We start from the raw sequence: 21,075 nt of genomic DNA, 5'->3' as shown, positions 1-21,075 counted from the left end.
GAGGAAGTGATATAGGGACATGCTGAAGGCACACATGGAAAAAGTGCAGCGTGAGTGTTGACACATGGGAGAACCTTACCCAAGACTCTCATTAGTGGAGAGGGGTAATCTGTGTGGTGGTGGTGGTGGCACAATTTGAGAGGTTCCACTGCAGTGCAGATGAGGAGAGAAGGAGAGTGGCAGAAATTGTCCTAAGCCTCTCCAACAGCTATCAACACCCTGCCCTTTCTGTGATGAGACCTGTGGCTTCAGAACTGGGCTGAGCAGCCATCAACAGACTCACAAATAGGGTGACATGAAGAAGTCCTACTCGTTACTGAGTGACTGCCATGAAGGTCACCACTCACAAAGTGAATTTTGCATCATGTATAGTAAAAACAATAGCAATAACGACAAGTACGTCAGACTATAGATTTCTCTTGAACTATATTTGCATAAAACAGTCAAAACATGAACAAAAATCTAAGTCTGTTCCTGGTTAATGAGTGAACAAAAATTGTTGAATAAAATATTTGCCAAGAATAATTTCTCCGATTGTAATTCTAAGTTTGGTTTTTATATTGTCCTGGGGCACACTGGCAGACTTAGTGGCTCTTTGCAGTATTTTCATTAATTTGGTGACATTTTCATCTGGTTATTATTTAGGTATTAGGATTTGTCCTAGATTTTAACAACATTTTTGATACAATGAAGAGGGCCAAATTGCATAACATGAGAGTACTTTGTATAAAAATTGTAACATGAAGAGTCCGACTATATTCATCTTTGAACACACAATTCTTCTGGTAACATCTTGCATTTGCAATTGTTGCTAATGTAGAAATATGGGTCAAATGCTCCTCTCTTTGCCACACACAGCTTCCATTTTCATCGGTGGGAATTACACATGGGTATCTACGAGGATTATTCTACATTCCGTTTCTTCCAGGCTACTGACTTTTTTGTTTATCATTTTCTTTCTCATCTAGTGGATTAGAGTTGATATCTTAGCATGGCAGACTGCACAGAGGTTCATTTGGAGGGATATCAGGAAGCCATATATTTAGGATAAGAGAGTAGAGTTCTTCTCATCCAGCCAAAACCTGAGAAAATGTATGATTAATTGAAGGAGTAGATATGGTGGGATGGACCATGGTCCAGCAATGCACTTACACATGTACTTAATTTTAATGGCTTCAGTGGGGCTATTCTTTTGTTTAATGTTCAGCATAAGTTTAAATACTTTTGTGCTTTAGGGCCATGTTTCTTAATTTTTCTAAGCCAATGCTCCCATCCTTAGCTTTAAGAGAGTAGGTTATTAAATATTTGTCTTCATTGAGAATTTTGTGAGGGAATTTTGTCAGTTCTTCACAAATTGCAGCACAACAACTTTGCAGCAAATATTTTTGTAAATTTAGATTGTTCTGAGAGCAGCTTCATAAACTGTTGCCTTAGTAAGTTGTGCCTTTGTCCTTACTCCTCTGTTTAACTTCACTTCTCAGCTACTCTACAATAGAGAAAAATGAGTCATGTACTCTGACCTCCTACACTGTCCAACATAATCACCCTTTCTCCCATAAGAAAAACAAAAATGTTATTCTGAACTATTCATTGTCAGTACATTTCCAAAGAATGTTATGCCTACAATTAATTTTCAGGAAGACTGCAAAATCACACCCAACTAGTTCTAACCACCGAGGCCTATTGGCTTTGGGGGGAATTCAGATTACTGTTTTTTATCTATACTGCCGTCAGTGGTTTAAGAATTATCTGAGAGACTGCCTCTAATCTGCAATGCTATTTCATCTGAAATCACCAGCTTCACTTGAGTTGCACCTCTTGGCTATAAACTGGCATCTCAACTCTGAAATGTGTTTCTTGGATACAGAGACCATTAGGGCCTGCATCTGTTAATACAGGGGTCAACAACCTTTCCAAGGCAGAGTGCTGAAATTTGACCTTTTGACCTCTATGTACCATCCAAGTGCTGCTGATACATTTGAAAGTCACTAATAGTCCTACTTAAACTGTTTCATTAATAAATGAATTAAGATGCAGAGTGTTACTGTTTAACTGTGGCTGGTGGCAGGAGGGAGAGCCCTGGTGTGCAGAAGTGGGGCTGGCATGTGTTGGGGGCTAGCGAGCTGAGGGGAAGGAACTGGGCAGCCCTGGGGAAGCAGGGCCTCCAAACACCTCTGTGGACTTAACCACCTGCCCAAAGGATGGTGGCAGTGATTGGAAGGTTGTAAGAAAGGGCAGAAATGGAAAAAAAGAGGGCTTGGCTCCCTTCCTAGACTGTGGGCAGAGGAAGGGGTCGATGGACTAAAAAAATCCCAGCAACGTGGCAGATGGCAAGGGCGGGGGGTCAGATGGGCTCAGTCCCTGTCCCCGGGGGAGGCAGGGGCAGATGGCAGAGCTAGGGGGTGGGCATTAGAGGGCCTCAGTCCTTGTCCCCGGGGAAGGGGAGGCAGATGGCAGGACGAGGGGTGGCATGTGCAGCACTCTGCCCCGCCCCATATTTGGCCTGAAGGGCCTAGCCCTATGCTCCTAGCAGCTCAGAGCTGCCCTGCACCTGCAGCCTGAAGGGCCGAGCCCATGTTTGCAGGTGGGACCTGCACATTCCCCACTTCGCACAGTGGCACTGCTTACCGCGGCGTGTGCCTGCAGTTACAGAGTGGCACTTGCGGACCTCTGCACCCCACCAGATGAGGGGAGGAGGAGCGGTGCTGGGCTCCTGCCTCACGTGCCTATGAAAATCATATCCTGTACCACTCTTGGCACATGTGCCAGTGATTGCTGACCCCTATGTTAACATTTGGAGATGCTGCAAGAGGTTCTATAGGTTCTCTGCATGATGGCCGCTATCCTGACAAAAGCCAGTGGCCCCCTGAAAGCAGGGGTCTCATGCTAAGCAGCTAGGCCCAGTAAGTGAAGGCTGTAAGAGACTTTTATCCTCTGTAGCTCAGGCACAGGGGGATACAACATTTGTAGTGACCACTGGGTCATGTGTGTTTCTGGACAGAGTAAGTGCTCCCTGTCTGGAACCATGGAACCCATGTCTTGCTTGCCACCAGTGGCTGAACTAGGGACTTCTAAAGCTGAAAAAGTGAGTCTCAAGGTTCTCAGTACTGAGTTTAAGGAGTGACTTGATCACAGTCTGAGTACCTGTAAGAAGAACAGAAATGTAATGAACAAAATGTTCTTCAATCTAGCTTAAAAGGTCCAATGAGGGCCAGTGGCTTGAAGCTAAAGGTAGACAAATTCAGATAAGAAATAAGGCACAACTTTAACAGTGAGGATAATTAACTTTTAGAATAATTTACTGAGGAATGTGGTGGAGTCTCCATCACTGGACATTTTAAAATCAAGATTGGATGCTTTTCTAGAAGACCTGCTCTACTTAAACCACACCTACTGAGTTTGAAGCAGGAATTAATGCAGGGAAGTTCTGTGGTCTGTATTACACATGAGGACAAATTAGCTGGTAATAGTGGTCCCTTCTCAGCTTTAAAAGTCTACAGGAATAAATGATGGACATTTCAGATCTTCCAATAGTTAGCTCTCATTCCCCTTCTCATCTTTTCATAGAAGTTTGGGAAGTCCCTGACTGTACATTTTACCTCCTTTCTGAACGTTATTAAACCTGAGTTAGAATGGGCTCCCGTTCATTGTTTGATATAATCCTGTAAAAATTAAAAATAGTATTTTATAACAGTGAAAATTATTTCTTCAATCCCTAAAATTATCTTATTAAAAACTGCTTAATGTTCTGAAGATAATCCAAAGGTGGCCCAAACCTCTTATGTTTTCAGTACATAGGTTAAATCATATGTTTTGTTTTTTGTTTACCATCTGTCTAGAACCTGATTAAGAATGTTCTTATTTAATTATGCAGGCTAACCATGTATTTATAGCATTGTGTAAAAGTGATATTTCAGAGCAGATCAACTTATCCTACAGTATTTTTTGATTAAATTGTTATCCTGTCTATATCCCTTGTATACTAATCTAGTGTCACAGAGAGATTCTATCTTAAAATATATTGAACCTGATCTTAGACCCCCGTATTGCAAAGACTGACACATGTGCTTAAATTTACTACGTGCAGACTTAGTGAAATCTGTTGAGCTACTTGTATGCTTGAGTTTTAGCATGAGCGAGAGTCTTGATAGGAGTGGGGCTGTAGGCTTTGCTTATTAGAGAAAATGCACATTGATTTCAATGGGAGTTTTGTCTTCATAAAATAGGTGTATGGAAACTTTGGCCCACAGGCTGGATCTGGCCCACAGTTTGCCTGGATCTGGCCCATGAGGCTTGGCACTTATCCCCTGCCAAGGGGCTTGAGCCAGAGCTTCAGCCACATGGGATGGCAGGGGTGGGGGAAGGGCACAACAGATGGAATACCAGTTCCAGCTGGTTCATCACACTGATGGCGACAGGGAACACTGAGCCTTACAAGCCCCATTCAGGCAAGCCCTGGCCAAATCTAGCCCACGAGCTCTGCGTGGCAGGGGGAGAGCAGCTCTGTGTACTATAGAGAAGCACTCCATGCAGTCACGGCCCCCGTCTTTCTTATTGGCTGACTCATGGTCAATGGGAGAGGTGGAAGTTGGTGTCAGTAGCTGCCTTCTCTGCAGTGTACAGAGCCATGTGGAGCGATGGGCTTCTCCCCCCACTGAGTTGTGCCAGGTTATCCCTACACCCCATTCCCTGCCCTCTCCCTCCCTCACCCTCCACCATGCATCCACATCCTCCCTCCTGCCCAGACCCTTCACCCTCACCCTGGTCCTACACCCCCCCACTCCCACCCTGCTTCTGTATGTTCTCTCCCACTCAGACCCCTCACCCCCTTCATGCTGTTGCACCCTGCCTCCTGCCCAGGCCCCCACCTCTATCCCGAGCTCACTCCTGTACCACCCACCCTGAGCCATCACCCTAACCCCTAGCGAACTGCAGCACACTACCTCCCACCCAGATCCTGCACCAAAACTCATTCCTGCACCTCACCTCCTGTGCAGACCCCGCATCCCCACCCCAGTGCACTCCTCAGCAGCCCCATCCCATGCATGGGACCCCTCAATTTTAGTCCCACCTTAGAGCCTAGGAGACCCACAAAATCTGTTAGCCTCAGTTGTGGGCCACATCCATGAGGGTGGGGTGTTTTTTGCTGCTAACTTCCATGTGACCCCCGACGAATTTTTTCTGTGACTCAGTGGTGCCCAACTCAAAAAAGGCTCCCCACCCTGGTGTGAAATGTTCAGGGTTAAGCGAATTGTGTAATTTGCTCAGCTAGATGCATTCTGCGTTTCAAGTTGTAATATAGTCACCAGTAGTCACTGCAATTTTAAAAATGTGAACCATTAGTGAGGAAATCCCTTTCCAGCTACTAGATGTGCAAAACCCTGGTGCCAGCTGTTTCCTTTTGGCCATAGCCAGGGATTCAACCATAGGTGACTCATGTACCATCCCCCCATTCCCTGATAAAATTTTAATGGCTTAATGGGGTGCCCCCTCATGCCCTCTCCCCCTGTAGGCACCACTTGGGAAATAAACGATAACTTAGAGCATCTGCCAAAATCTTAACTGCTAAACGGGGTACTCGCTCATACCTCCTCCCCATGCCTCTGAGTCACCCGTCATGCACATCTTCCCCTGCCCCTCATCAGGCACCGGTTGCCTGTGGATCTAGTCAAACTGTGCACAATGCTACTCAGTGTGTATGGGTTCATGCATGGACAAAAGTGTCCCACAATTTACCTTTGATTCCCAACCCCCCCCCACCCTCAACTGGCAGATTTTTATTTGGGGCATCTGAAGGAAATTGATGTTCTTTGTTCTTATTTTTTTAAGATGGAAAATGTGTCCCTTCCCGCAACCCCACTGTGGCAGATTGGTAGGGTGGATGGGCAAAGGTAATCCTCAATACCATCCACACACAGGGAGATTATTTCTCCCAAGTGGCAGAAGAAACACAAACACTCTTGTCACCTTCCTGAACACCTTTAGTAAGAACAGCTTGGGTTTCTTTCCTGTGGTCTATCCTGACATGTACCTTGTCTCACGATAGACTGGTGGCACAAGAAAAACAAGTTCTACCATGAGGCAGAATTTCTCCTTAAGAAAGGCAAAATTGTTCCTTGGGGATTAAACTAAGCAATATAATACAATATGTAATAAAAGAGTAAATCAGCCATGATTGGTCATTTACACTGGCATCCTTTTAAAAGTGTGGGTAATTTTTTTTAAAAAAAGAGCCTCCTTTTAACATATATTGTATATCTTGAGCAATATTGGTGGGGGGTGATGTAAGTGTAAACCTCTTCATGGGACTTAGGCAATTTTTGTTCAGTTCATGGGTGTTTATATTACATAGTGCAAAGCGCTAATCTACTACTCTCTACTTCTTAAACCCTTGTACTCCAAATGGAACATAGGTCATCTACAAGTCTCCTCCACTTCACTGTCTTGGGGAAAAACACAGTTGTTGTCCTTCAATCTCACTAGATCTCCACATTTCCAAGGTCTTCCTCTTTTGCCTTTTCCTTGCGGATTCCATTTGAGAGCTTGACAGACTATGCTGAGTGATGGTTTTTTGAGAGTGTAGCCTGGCCACCCCGACTTTTTTTCTTGATTTGAACATCAAGTGCTTCTTGTCCTGCTCTGTTCCAAAGCTCCTCATTTGTGACAAAGTCCTGCCATTTGATGTGAAGGATGTATCTCAGGCCTCTGTATGTGAATGTCTGTAGGTTGTGATTTGAAGACTTTTTAATACACCAGGTCTTGCATTCATACAAGAGTACATTCTTCACATTTGTGTTGAAGATCCACAGTTCTGTCCTCTCAGATATTGTTTATGAACTCCATATGGTATCCAGGTGTATCTTAAACCTACATACACCAGAAATTCTCAATTGAAGATAATGGGCCAAACAGGAAAACTGATTATTTTTAGTAATTTTGTACAGGATAGTACACACGCGGGCCTTGATTAGCAATCATGGGCACATTTGTGCAGGATGCTATAGCAACACATACTTGAGAACAGAATTTAGCCCTGACTGTCCTACATCCTAACACAATTGGGTGTAGCTGGGGAATGTTTTGTTGGCATCGTATTTCTTATGTAATCAGTGGCAAAACATACAAAGGGACTGGATTTGGCTCTTAAAGAATGTTGACATAGATCCTGAAAAATGTATTCTTATTTCTTAAGGTCCAAATCCAGGCACCATTGGGTGTTTTGTTGTTGATATCAATAAAATGAGGATTTGGTCATATTTTTCTTTTTCTTTGTCTGCCAGTTTCAGCCATATATTTTATGTTGTTTCTAATAAATGTAGTTACTGCTATCTTTGGCTTAAAGTATACAAATTTTTTCAGTCTTGAGCTTGCCTGTTGAAATCTTGTCCTTACTGACATAAAGTGATTTTTGTCATTGACTTCAGTGGGGTCAGGATTTGACCCATAGTCTGTACTTGTATTATGTTAGACTGTAATTCTTCAAATAGTTACTTTTGTGTGGACCCGTAAACTGATACTGTTGTTCTGGGGCCATGTTGACTTTTGTAGGACATACGGAAGATTGGTCCTTAAGCCCTGTTCCTACGTTGTGTGTGTCTAGCAAAAAGTCTTTGAAAAATAACAACAACAACAATAACATTGACAACAACTTTTGTGTTGCATCACTTAAATTATAACAATTAATAAATTATAGTAGTTGCATGACCAGGAATTATACATGTTTATTATGGACAGGGATAACTTACATTTTTGAAACCTTCATCCAGTTGTATCAATATATACAATTATTTCCTTCATCAGTACTGGTTTCTGGGATTCTTCCTTCCTTTGAGTATGTATTTTGGACTATTTTTCTAATGATATGTTAAATTGCTTTCTTTTCTAAGCTAAATGTCATGTATTTTCTGTCCTGGTTTGTAGTCTTTCTAGGTCCATTTGTTCTCATTTGGATTTGTATTCTCAATTTGCAAATTACACAAATGTGTTGTTTATTCCCTCTTCCAGATCATTAATGAAGATTTTAAATAATACTGTCTGTAGCATAAATTGCTGCAGGACCCCCACTAGACACCTCCCACAGCTGAGAACATTGGCATTTATCGCTTACATTTGTTTACAGTGTTTTTACATCATTTTAATTCATGTCACAGTGCTTGTATCCTAATAGATTAAATGAACTGTCAATTAAGATTTCATGAGACAGTTTATCAAACTCTTTGTTACAATACAAATATTTTCCATCCATTGGAATTTTACTGCTTCATTTCAAATTTTATCTTGAAAAACCATCCAATTTGTTCCCTGTAAGCCGAGTGCTTGGGTGGCCACTCACAAGAGATTCAAATTGTGCCTGTGGGGATCAACATAGTGCCCACAGAACCTACAGCTGGCAACAGGAGTTTCTACAGGTGGTGCACATCTACATATGCATCAGTGCACGTAACAAAATTTATTCCATACATGGATGGAAAAAAGTAGTGGGAACATTGTTGATGATCAAGATTAATTCATTGAGCCAAGACTGCTTAGATTGCTTGGCTTCATGAACATGAAAGAGCTTGAATCTACCATTGACTGTGTCTACACTAGCCAAAATACATATTCAGCACCTCATTAGCATGCAGGCGGCCACGGCACTTCAGAATTGATGCGGCTTGTCCTGACGGGGCTCCTTTTCGAAAGGACACCGACTACTTCGAAGTCCCCTATATTCTCTGTAGGAATAAGGGGACTTTGAAGTAGGCGGGGTCTTTTCAAAAAGGAGCCCCATCTGGACGAGCCACGTGGCGGCGAGCCACGTCAATTTCGAAGTGCCGTGGCCGCCCGCATGCTAATGAGGTGCTGAATATGTATTTCAGCGCTTCATTAGTAAACTTCGAAATGGCCATTTGCATGGCCATTTCGAAGTTTTTGGCCAGTGTAGACATAGCCATTCTGTTGTACGAGTACCTCACTTTCCAAGTAAAATTATTGTTTAGTAGGAAATTTGAATTTTTTATTTTGGTTGTGTATGTGTGTGTGTTTTTGTGTGTGTGTGTGTGTGTGTGTGCGTTCTGTGCATGGGTGAGTTCAGAGAACTCAAGAGAAAACTAAGCTGAATCTTCATTTGATTTTGAAAGTGATGAGGTGCACGGTCATTTTTGACTCTTATGGAGACGTTCCAATGTCTAGAGTTCAGTTCCTGCAAAAATTCTGTCATAGGGAAAAAACTCTTCCAGAGTGGCCCAGTAAGATGGGGCAAGTTCCCTTGTCTATGATCAGCAAGAGATCATCCACCAGAGCAACATGTGATGACTTTTTCCCATGCTCTGGACTGGAGTCTTACTGAGAGGGATCCAGGATACTGGAAATTAACAAGTGTTGTTAGAATTTGGGTGTTTTTTTATATTAGCATCTCAATTAAATTACAGAAAAGGAGCTTAAGCTATATCTACACTATAGTAAAAAGTCGATTTTAAGACACTTAGCTTGATTGTACAATGCGACTATCTTCACTGCAAGCACCATTAGGTTGATTTTATGGGGTGCTAAGGTTGACTTTCTCTCCCTGCCTTTCCCATGCAGAGTAACACCACGTTTGAATTCAAAAGGTCAAATTAATGCTAGTGTGGAAACAGTGGTACTTTGAATAGATTTTATTGGCCTCCAGAGATGTCCCTGAGGTATCTCACAGTTCCCCACAGGTGTCCATTCTGGTGGCTTTCGACTCTACTGTTCTCCAGGTGTGCAGGAAATAGGTACTGGGAAGCCTGGGAATTTGAATTCATTTTCTTTCTGACCAACATGGATAGCACACCTTAAGAGCACATCTCAGGAGTGATCACATCTAGCCGTTATGAGTTCTTAGGGTTCTAGCTGTGATCAGAGTTCTGAGTGTCACAAAGAGCCCCAGCATGGAGCAGTCAGAAGATCTAGGATCTTATTTCTGTGTGGGGTGATGAATCTGTGCTGAGCAGACTGTGAAACAGCAAAAGAAATGAGGCCACCCATAGGAAGATTTCCCAGAGCATGCTGGAGAAAGTGTATACCGGGGAATGTTCAAGAATGCCTGGTCATAATCAGGGAGCTCAGGCAGAATTATCAGAAAGTGAAAGAAGCCAATGAGTGATCTGGGACATATCCCAGAACATGTTGCTGTTATGAGCAGCTTGACGCAATTCTTGGGAGGGACCCAGCCATGCTTCCTAAGAATAGCCAGGACTCCTCAGGAGACCCTGATCATCTCTGTGGTGAGAGCCAAGAGGAGGAGATGGAGGCTGATGAAGGGGAGGATGGCCACCAGTCAGCAGACATCTGAGGAAGTTCACTGAAGGGGGATGGATAGCTCAGTGGGTAGAGCATTGGCCTGCTAAATCCAGGGTTGTGAGCTTGATCCTTGAGAGTCTGGGACAAGTCAGATTAAAAAAACAATCTGCCAGGGATTGTGATAGGTCCTGCTGTGAGTGCAGGGGACTGGGCTCAATGATCTCTCAAGATCCCTTCCAGTTCTATGAGCTATGTATATCACCATGTTTTAAAGCTGATCCTGCTAGCCAGGAGTCTTCCTCACGCTGGAGTCAGTTCCCTCATTGGCATCTGGTGCTTCAGAGTCGAGCAATGCTGGAGAGGGCTCTTCTATTGAATGTATTTTTTAAACTGCTACAAGCAGATTGCAGCTGCATTGGGGCCTCCTCCTTTTTTGCATATTTTTTAAACCTCTGCAAGTGGGTAGTGTATTAGGTGTAGTGGATCTATGCCCCTTAGAACAGCTTGTTAATATTTCTGGGGATGGAGTGCTTATCCTTTTTGGAGATCTCCGTGAAGATCTCTGCCAGTTTCTCTTCTATTTTTTGCATGAGGTTCTTGGGAAGGCCTGATTTATTCCAGCTTCCACGATAGCACACCTTGCCATGCCAGGCAACCACTAAATAATCTGGCATCATGGCACCACACAGCATTCTGGCAATTTTCCAGCTCTGTGCTCACAGAGTATGAGCATATTTTCTTTTTCACTCTCTGTTATTCTTAGGAGGCTGATGTCTCTTTTGGTAACCTAGATGAGGAATGGCAGGTTTTCTTTAAAGTTTGTCCCCTTGATGTTATCACACTGCTCCCTGGCCATTAAATTTCCCAGGACTGCCCTGCCTCACCACACGGCTGGTGAGCAATCTGTATCCCTCCTCTGTGACTGACAGCTGTTGGGCACTGCAAACTTCCACAGAGCAATTGCCACTCATTCGTGAACTGACAAAGCAGGTCTCATTGTGGTATCACTGCACTTCAGGGCAGGGGACGGCAAATCACAAAGTTCCGTGAAAGTGGCCTTGCACATGCAGATGTTCTGCAAACACTGCTGGTCATCCCAGACCTCCAAAACGATGTGTTCCCACCTGGGTGTGCTGGTTTCAGGTCTGCATTCAGTGGAGCACTGGTTCTGGAATGTGTCCAGGGCAACAAGGAGCTATGCATTCCTGGTCCTCTGTCCTTCAGTATCATCTGAATCATCCAATCCATCTCATCCTCTCCCTGGCTTTGTCTAATAAAATACTGCACAACACTTCAGGATTTGGCCATAACATACTGTGGAATGGCTCTAAGCTGCTCAGGTCCATGCTAGCATTGTGCAGTGGTGTGAGCCAAGTGCAAGCTTTGGAAAAATGGCACATAATTCCTTGGGTTGTTTGTTTTCCAACAGCAGGAGAGGTGAGGACATTGCACCCTGGGATGATATCAGACTCCCACAAGCACTTGCATTACATTTTTTTCACATAACATAATGGCACAAGCCCCATAACGCAACGGGGCTGCAGGCACTGGGATAAGTACCCACAATGCACTGCTGTTGCAGTCAAGCTTAGCTAAGGCAATGGAGACACTATGTTGACTTTCTGGAGATTAGTGGACATTCATCTTCGACTTTATAAAATCTAGCAGTAAAAAGTTCACTTCAATAAATTTGACTTTAATAGTGTAGCCCTAGACTCTGGACAGCAGCTTGCAAGATCTCTTTCAGTGAGAGATGTTTTTCAGTAATCAATGCTACACTGGTCCTGTTCATTCCTTTTCTCCCATCTTTCTGCTACTCAGTTCATTTTTCAGTGTCTGATCACTTTTTAGAATCCTGTAATTTTCATTTTCCTCCCAAATTATCTCTTTCTAGCCTATAACTGTATTCCTTTAGGCCTCCTTAATTCTTGCTTCACAGATGTTTCACATAATTTTTTCCCATTCCTTCCGTCTTCTGTAGCGAATTATTACTTGTCTCTGCAAACTATGTCAATTTCCTGATTCCCTATATTTCCTCAGGATCCCATTGCTTGACTCTCCTGTAGATTCACAAGTTATCCATGGTGTAACTCCATTGTCCTTTGTGATACAGAGTCATTGGTGCCAGCTGGCAAGCTGTTTAATACTGTCTCAGCCTCCTGTCAAACTCACCAGATCCAATACACTGCTTCCACAGTACTTTTGCAAAAAGTCTACTGTAAGGTATGAAATGAAAGCCCATGGCGTACTGGTCTTCAACATTGTTGTGAATAATGTATACTGAAAGTGTATAAAACACTGTGTAATATCTTGACTTTACTAAGACTTTTGACAATAGAAGTCCTGTGGCACCTTGTAGACTAACAGATATTTCGGAGCATAGGCTTTTGTGGGCAAAGACCCACTTCGTCAGATCCATGAGTGGTGGGGTTTCAGAGGAGGAGTTAAAGAGGGAGTCTCAGTCAAGGGGAGGGCCAGGGTTGACAAGGTCTATTCAGTCACGGAGGATGTGGCCCATTATCAGTAGCTAATGTGGAGGTGTGAACATCAAGAGCGGAGAAACTGCTTTTGTAATGGGCCAACCACTCCCAGTCTCTGTTCAGTCCTTGGTTAATGGAATCAAATTTGCAAATGAATTGCAGCTCTGGAATTTCAACCAAGGATTTCTTGTTGTTTTTGAAGATACAGACTAGCTCGGCTACTAACTCAGTCACTCTCACAAACAACTATAGAAACACAAGCTATATGAAACAATTATAAAGTGGGTGTGTAACTAGTTGAAAAAACATTCCCAGTCCATAGTTAAGTAGTAGTTAAGAGTCAAACTGGAGGGACATGTTGGTTATGTTTACGCTAGAAGCATCCGTCTACAGAAGTTACTGTCAGAAGAGATGTTCCAAGAAAACTTCTGGCAACAGACTGCATCGATACATAAAAGCGGATCAATCTTTTGTTCCACTCTGTCAACAAAAGGGCCCCCTGGAGTTCCTACACAGCAGTTTTGTTGACAAACCCCAGTTTTGTCTACAAAACTCTCTAGGGTAGACATAGCAATTGAGTGGTCTTGCAGGAATCCGTTCTGGTCCAGTTCTATATCTTCATGAAGGATTTATGTAGTGGCACAGAGATCATGCTTTCAAAGATTGAGGATGATACCAAGCCTGGAGGAGGGGGTGAAAGTGCTTTGGAGGACAGATAAAAATTCAAAATGATCTGGGCAAACTGGAGAAATGGTCTGTGCGGTCTGTAGTAAATAGGATGAAATTCAATAAGCACAAACACAAAGCACTCTGTTTAGAAGGAGAAATCAGTTTCACATATACAAAATGGGAAGTGACTGCCTAGCAAGGAGTCCTGAAGAAAGGAAGCCTGGGTTTATAGTGACTCACAAGCTAAAAATGAATCAACAGTGTGACACAGTTGCAAAAAAAAAACAGCAAATATTATTCTGGGATGCATTAGCAGCTGTACTGTAATCAAGATATGAGAAATAATTCTTCTGCCCTACTCTGCATTGATTAGGTCTCAACTAGAATATTGTGTCCAGTTCTGGGCTCCATATTTCATGAAAAATGTAGATAAATTAAAAAAGTCCAGAGAAGAGCAACAAAAAGGTCTAGAAAACATAATCTAAGAGGGGATATTTAAAAAAAAAATGGGTTTGTTTTGTCTGAAGAAGAGAAGGTTGGGAGAGAACATAACAGTTTTCAAGTACGTAAAATGTTACAAAGAGGAAGGACAAACATTGCTCTTCTTAACTTGTAAGGGTAGGACCAGAAGTAATGGGCTTAAATTGCAGCAAAGGAGATTTAGACTGGATATTAGGAAAACCATCTTGTCAGGGTGGTTAGTCACTGGAATAAATGGGCTAGGGAGGTTGTAGAATGTTCATCATCCGTGATTTTTAGGAGTCGATTTGACTAGCATTTGTCAGAGATGGTCTAGCCATCTAGGAGTCGACAGCTTCTGAGGATCCTCAGGCAAGGTGTGGGCATGTTCTTGAGCAGGGTGGGGATTCAGTTGAAAGGAGTAACTAGCCCTCAAGTGATAAATCCTTGCAGCATGATGCTCTGGTGGTGATTTAAAAGGCGCAAGTCTCCAGCTGCTGCTGCTACTGTTACCACAGTAGCAGCAGTGGCAGCTGGGAGCCTTGGGTCCCTTTGGATCACCAGCCCCTGGGGTGATTGCCTCCTATATGCCTTCTCCTCAGTGGGCCTGGGTCTAGATAATACTTATTCCTGCTCTTAGTGCAGAGGACTGGATTAGATAATGACTCAAGTCCTGCAGAGGACTGGATTAGATGATGACTGCAGTTCTACAATTCTATGAGTTTATATTGAAATCATCTTTTAAAGGAGGGGTGTGTGGAACCTTGGAGCAGGGAGGCACTGACTTCAAGAAAAACTATTTGGAACCATAAATAAGGGAAAAGAAAAGCAAACAAACAATAACCCAAAAAACACCCCACCCCCCAAAAAAAGCCTACCACTTAAGTCCTGACTGGCTTGTCCCTTGAGAAACAACAAAACAACTAAAAACAAGCAAAAAAGACTCACAAAAGAAACAAACTTTGACCCTCAAGAAACAAACAAAGAAACAAAAACCCTCATTGGCTTGACCTCCCAGGGGGAAAAAAAGACACACATTTCACGCACCAGGGCTTTCTCATGCTTCTGCCTGGCAGGGCTGGCTCAAGAGAAGCCTGGATCTGGATTCAGCCCATGGGATATAGGTTCCCCACTTGTGTTGTAAAGTCTATAACAAGGCAGAATGGACAGGAAGGTTTTCTGCCAGACAAAAACATGTCTGTTTACCTGTCCCTGTTTCTCTTACGAAAATGAAGCATTATAAAGCCAACACAATGGAAGCCCTATTAGCAAGTGACGTCAACGAGAAAAACAGATTGATGGGTGGTGAGGAACGGGGAGCATACCAGAGAATGACCAATGAGGGAGATTTCATAAAGGGTATTTTAAACGTTTACTGGACTAAAAGAGAAAGGGAAAAGGACATCTTTGCTTCTCAGTGAAGGACAAGAAAGAGGACTGTGCTGCTTGCATTTATGAAATTTGCCTTCTGGTCGTGTTGGGCTATTGATGCGGTGAGACTGCATTAGTTGAGAAATTACTTTAGAAAAGGATTTTAGCTTCTTATTAGGATTAAATTTAGGTGCTAAAAGATGTGTCTTTGGAGACAACTTACCTGGCTATTTTATGTGAGTGGCTAATGACGTGCACTGGACACTAGCGGAGGGATGCTGGCAGAAGGATGTGAGGATTGGTGTATCTGTCACTAGCCTGAGCAAGAGTTTGCAAGGACTGTGAAGACCTGGCAGTCGGTACTTGTTCGGCTGATGCTGTTGGCTGAGCTACAGCGTGAGTTGGAGAGGACTGTTTCACAATCTGGGCAGGTGATGGTGAAGTGCCTCACAGCTCTGAGCATCCATGAGGAACATCACAACCTTAAATCAAATGTGAATGTGGTCCCCTGTGGTCTTTTCTTGGGGTCTTTTCTTGTTATTTTCCCTCAGTTTTTCAAGGGAAAAACTCGTTAGGTGTAAATGGGTTCTTGTGTGTATATAAAGAGAACACTTGGGCAGTTCAAAAAAAAGGGAGGAGGAGCCGCCGATGCTTAGCCTTCTTCTCTCCCCTGCCCTTGCAGCCAATCCTGTGGCTGGGGCTGCTGAGGTGCCGTAAGTACCAGCACAAAAAAAGTACTGTAGTTAACAGAGAGCAGTGTGGGTTCCAACCTCATATGCTAAATTTTCAGAACTAGGTGAAGTGTGAAGCTACATTTGAATCTGAATTTCACAGATTAAGCATCTGTCTTTATAGTTACCTGGCACAAAACTAGAATAAATTTGTCCACCCCTTTCACAAAGCAACAACAATTGGTTAAATTACTAAACCACGTGAGTATTTTTGAGCCTTTGGATGTGATTAAACCTTTGAGAAGGCAGTCTCTCTTCTTTCACCCAGCAGTCAGTGTTATACCTAGAACAGCCACAGACCCGGTTTGCTAGGCCTAGAGCTAGAACCTGTGAGCATAGGGTCTAAAGCCCTGCACTCTTATCACATGAGCTGAAGGCTAGCTGGCTCTTAGCTGAGGCTGTAGGGCAGAGACTTCACTCACCCTAGATGACGTCTCTGCTTCTGAGTACTACATACCTACCAAGGAAACATTCAGAAATACATTATTGTTGTATAGTAAATTATCTTTATGGGAACATTTTTATTTATTTTGTATATTATTGATTGCACTGCATTTGAGATACTTATAAAGCACCTATTTTTCACTGTAAATCATTTTCTGGGAGTAAAACAATATTAAACAAGAGGCAGAGAAAAAGCTCAAAGAAATATTTCTCTTTGCATCATAGCTGTACTTCAGAAAATCTCATGAATATGCAAGAACATTTTTCCTGAATCAGTGACAATGCTTTCCAAATCTCTCAGTATTTATATAAGAAACTAAATGGAAGAAGGTAAGTTTTGTTTTAATATTGTGTCAGAGGTTTTTCTCCAGCTTGTTTATTTCTGCTTCTGCAGAGAATTACTGCCAGCCTTGAATTTCTTTCATATACCGTGACAAATTATGTCTTGCTGTGTTTTCTGCCCCTAGTCTCGAAGGGATTAGAGATCACGTGCTACAGCAGCTTAATGTATTTGACCTTTTCATATGATTGACACAGCTAAATGATTGCAGCAAAGCAGAATTATTGACTAGCTATATTATGTTCATTTCCATCAGAAAAGAAAACACATTTGGTGTGAACAATCAGAGAGGTATATACTTATATTTGTTGGTCAAAAATTGCTTCCTATATATCTCTGTCATATGATATAACAGAATAATAGCACAATAAATCCTTTCAAAGTTGACAGTGTACCTCTTGCATCACAAAATGGCACAATCATAAGAAAGGAGTCTGTCAGGCTTACTGTGTACTCTGGCCTCCTAAAATCATTTACCAGAATATTTCCTTGTAAGTGAATTCCAGCTGGTAGAGTGTGTAATAGGAGATGACAGATTTCTTTCTCATCTTTGTCACATTTCATGATTCAACTGATGCAATATTACATTATCTGTCTTTGAAGTGATTTACTGTGCTATTATTCTGTTGTGTCAGATAATTGAGATGTGCAGATCTGTGGGGCTTGATCAGCAAAATCCTACAGGCTCGACAATCAAGGGTTACAGGTGTTTGTGGTCAGTGGGACGTTGCTAATTTTGGAAAATTAAATGCCAGTGGAAATAAAAATCTATCTGTTATTTATTTGTAAGTCGGCATAAAAAGTACATTATGGAAGTATAGGGATTTTGTTGTATATATTTTATATCCTGTCCTGATTTTTTTTTGTCCAAATTTCCGTTGGCTTCATTGGCAGGCTTTGGTGCGTTCACTGCTTCAACTTGCATAAAACTCCAGTTGAAACAAACCAGAGTCATTTAGGCTGTGTCTCCAGTCAAAATAACTTTGAAGTTGTATGCTTCGAAGTAAGCAACTTTGAAGTGGAGTGTCTGCACACAAAATGCACCTTCCCTTAGTTTGAAGTAGGCTGACCCTTACTTTGAAGTTAAGCATCTACACACAATTAGCCCCTACTTTGAAGTAAGGGGCCTGGAAATGATGCAGGCATAGAATTGCATGGCCTAGAAGCCCTTGTGAGCTTGCAGCCAGCTGACCCCTTAAAGGGCCCCTCCCAACACCCCCACCCTGCATGTGCTCAAGGCTACCAGGCTGTGGATGGCAACAGAGCATGTGCTGGGGAGAACAGATGAGCAACATGCCTGCTCTCACCCTCCCCAAGGGCGAGGTCCTCTCCACCCTGGCCAGCCTGCTGGCCACACTGGTCACCCTGATCTTTCAGTGGTGCAGCTGGGTCTCCTGCATGGGACCCAGCCTGCAGGCCCTGGCCACGGCACTGGTGCCCCTCCCCCATTCCCCCCCGTCCGCCCCCAGTGGGCTTTGCCACCAGCAGCGAGTGGTGGGACTGGCTGGTGCTGGAGGACTGGGATGATGTGTGGTGGCTGAGGAACTTCAGAATGACCTACCAGACATTCAAAGATCTCTGCCACTGGCTCGCCCCAGTCCTCCAGCACTAGGACACACGAATGCAGCCAGCGCTCTTGGTGCGGAAGAGGGTGGCCATCACCCTGTGGAGGTTGGCCACCCCTGACAGCCTCTGGTTTGTTGGCCACCAATTTGGCATCAGCAAGGCCACTGTTGGAGTGGTGATGATTGAGGTAAGCCTGGCCCCCACCATGGACCCACCCTGGGGAGAGGGCTACTGGGCAAGGAACAAGGGGCAGGGAGTCTCTGGTGGGGAGGGGGCAGGGGGGCTTCCAGGTCAGGCGATCATGGATGTGTCTTCCTGCCCTCCATTCTGGTCATCTGAGCCATCAGCAGGGTGCTCCTGTCACGAGTCGTCACCCTCAGGGATTTGGACATTGCCCTCGCTGAGTACGTGGACCTGGGCTTCCCCAATTGCTTCAGAGCTCTAGGCAGGACACTGGTAGTGATATGGGTGCCAGACCACAGCTGGGGCACCTACATTAACAGGATGGGGTACCACTTGGTGTATTTCAGGCCCTGGTGGACATGAAGAGCCATTTCCTGGACGTGTGCATGGGGTGGCTGCGCAAGGCCAATGATGCCTGGGTGTTCCGGAATTCAAGGCTAGGATGCCAGATGCAGGAGGTCACATTTGTCCTCCCATGAGAGCTCCCGCTTGGGGAAATCACAATGTCCCCCTGCATCATGGCCGATGCCACATACCCGCTGCACCTGTGGCTCAAGCTGTCCTATACCATATGCACCATGCCAGCCCAGGACACCTTTAATGGTCACCTCAACCATGCCAGGTGCACAGTTGAGCAGGCATTTGGTAATGGGAGGTTTTGCAGCCTCCTCACCAGGCTGGATGTCAGCCTCCCAAATGTCCCCTCAGTCATCGCCTCCTGCTGTGCCCTCCACAACCTTGTGGAGGGCCAGTGGGAGTCCTTTATCCAGGGCTGTGCTGCAGACCAGCTATGAACAGCTGCCCGCTGCCCCATGCTGCAAGGCACAGAGGGATAGGGGCAGGTCCCAGGAAGCCTTGTGCCATGCCTTCGCTCAGCGCCTGCCCTGGCCCTCCCAGTCACACGCCATACCACAACTCCGCCACCCCATCCCTCATGCTCACCACTCTCCCCCCAAGCACCAGGGACATGGGGTTAGGGTGGGAACATTGAACTTTTGTATTGGGGTAATAAACTTTTTTTTGCAAAACGAAACAGAATGTGTGAAACTATTTACAGTGCACAGGGGGAATGTTCCACAGGAGGGAGGTGGGGAGCTAGGCGGGGGGACTGAACTGGGACGGGGTCTAGGTGGGGGAAGGCTCAGTCACCCAGGGGTGTGGAGGGCAGGGAGCTGCGTTGGCCACAGCTGCCCCTACCACCCTGTGTCGTGGGGCCTCCTGTGGGGCTACGATGGGGCCAAGACCACAGGGAGGTAGGGCTGGGGTGGGAGTGCCACAGGCTTGGCCACCCCAGGGAGTGTGTGTATGGGGCCACTGGGGCTAGGCCAGGTGCGCCTGCCTGCGCCAGCAGCCACCAAGCCAGCTCCAGGCCGGTGGATGGTGGCAGGTCTGCTGGGAGTGTGGGTGGCTGCCAGAGGGGCGGCTCTGGGGGAAGCGGCTGCAGGCCAGGCTGGCAAGGGGGCAGGTGGCTGGACAAGGCGGGTGGCCAAGTCCTGGGCCATGGCATCCAGGCTGCTGGCCAGCTGCACCCATATGTCCCGCTCCATCACCAGCCAGTCCCAGAGCACTCTGGTCATCTCCTGCATGACCACCTGGTTGGCAGACGGGTGCTTGTCGCTCCAGTGCTGTCTGTTGGAGGCCCTGCTGTGGCTTTGGGGTGGGGGATGCAGGCTGGGGGTTACCTCCCAGCCCCCTGTGGCTGTGGCCAGCCCTGGTGTGCGCCTTTCTGACAACGGATGTGTGGAGACAGAAGAAGACAGGGGGATGGCCCATTAGTGTTAAGTCCCAACCCTCGGGGGGAGGGGAGGGGCTGGAGCCTACTGTCCGCTGGCCCCGATCCCGGTCCCTAGCCACCCGATGGCCCATGAGTCTTGTGGGATCCCAGGTGCCCAGAGGTTCCCAGTTGGTGAGGGTTGGCCCACGTTCCCTCCCCCGTCCCCAGGTATGTGGGCTGTGGGGCAGTTCGGGGGGTGGTGCTGTCCCCATCCCCGGCAACATCCTGCTCATCCCATACATACCAGCTCTGACCTCTCAGGGCTTGGGCATGGCTTGGCTAGAGGGTGCTCTGTTGCGTGTCTAGAAGGGGAGAGTGATGACAAGGGTCCCATCACTGGAGCCCTTGTCAGCGCCTTTGGTCTCAGTTGGCTGGTCTGGTGGTTCTGGAGGGGCCCACCTCGTCTGCACTGTCCACAGGGGGTGGACTGGTGGTGTCCGCCAGATGCTCTTGGGTGGCCATCTTTCTTGGCCCCAGGAGCCTGTGCAGCTCCTGGTATTGGGGCCAGTGGATGGGCCATGCCTCTGACTGGCTGGCAGCTTCATGGGCCTTGATGTAGGTCTGCCTCAGTTCTTTAACTTTTATCCACACACTCCTGCCAGTGTGGTCGGGGTGGCAAGGCTTCTGGCCAGCTGGTCAAAGGCCTTTGTATTTCTGTGGTGGGCCCAGGTGTGGCGAAGGTCTTCCTCCTCCCCCCACAGAGCGAGGAGGTCCTTCAGCTCGTCCTCAGTCCAGGAAGGTCCCCTCCTGGCATGGCCCTTGCCCAGGTGCTGTAAGCCCTCAGATTCCTTGTCTGGGGCCTCAGGGTCGGGG

The 21,075-nt window shown here is 45.4% G+C and overlaps 1 protein-coding gene across 2 annotated transcripts in view; it reads left to right on the top strand.

The window, feature by feature from the left end:
* The window catches only part of SLC4A10 (solute carrier family 4 member 10), a 199,365-nt gene that overhangs the window by 55,983 nt on the left and 122,307 nt on the right, over window positions 1-21,075 (top strand). The window lies entirely within an intron of this gene.

Source organism: Carettochelys insculpta, chromosome 8, assembly GCF_033958435.1.
Source record: "Carettochelys insculpta isolate YL-2023 chromosome 8, ASM3395843v1, whole genome shotgun sequence".
NCBI lineage: Eukaryota > Metazoa > Chordata > Testudines > Carettochelyidae > Carettochelys > Carettochelys insculpta.
This window is presented reverse-complemented; position numbering and strand designations above follow the sequence as displayed.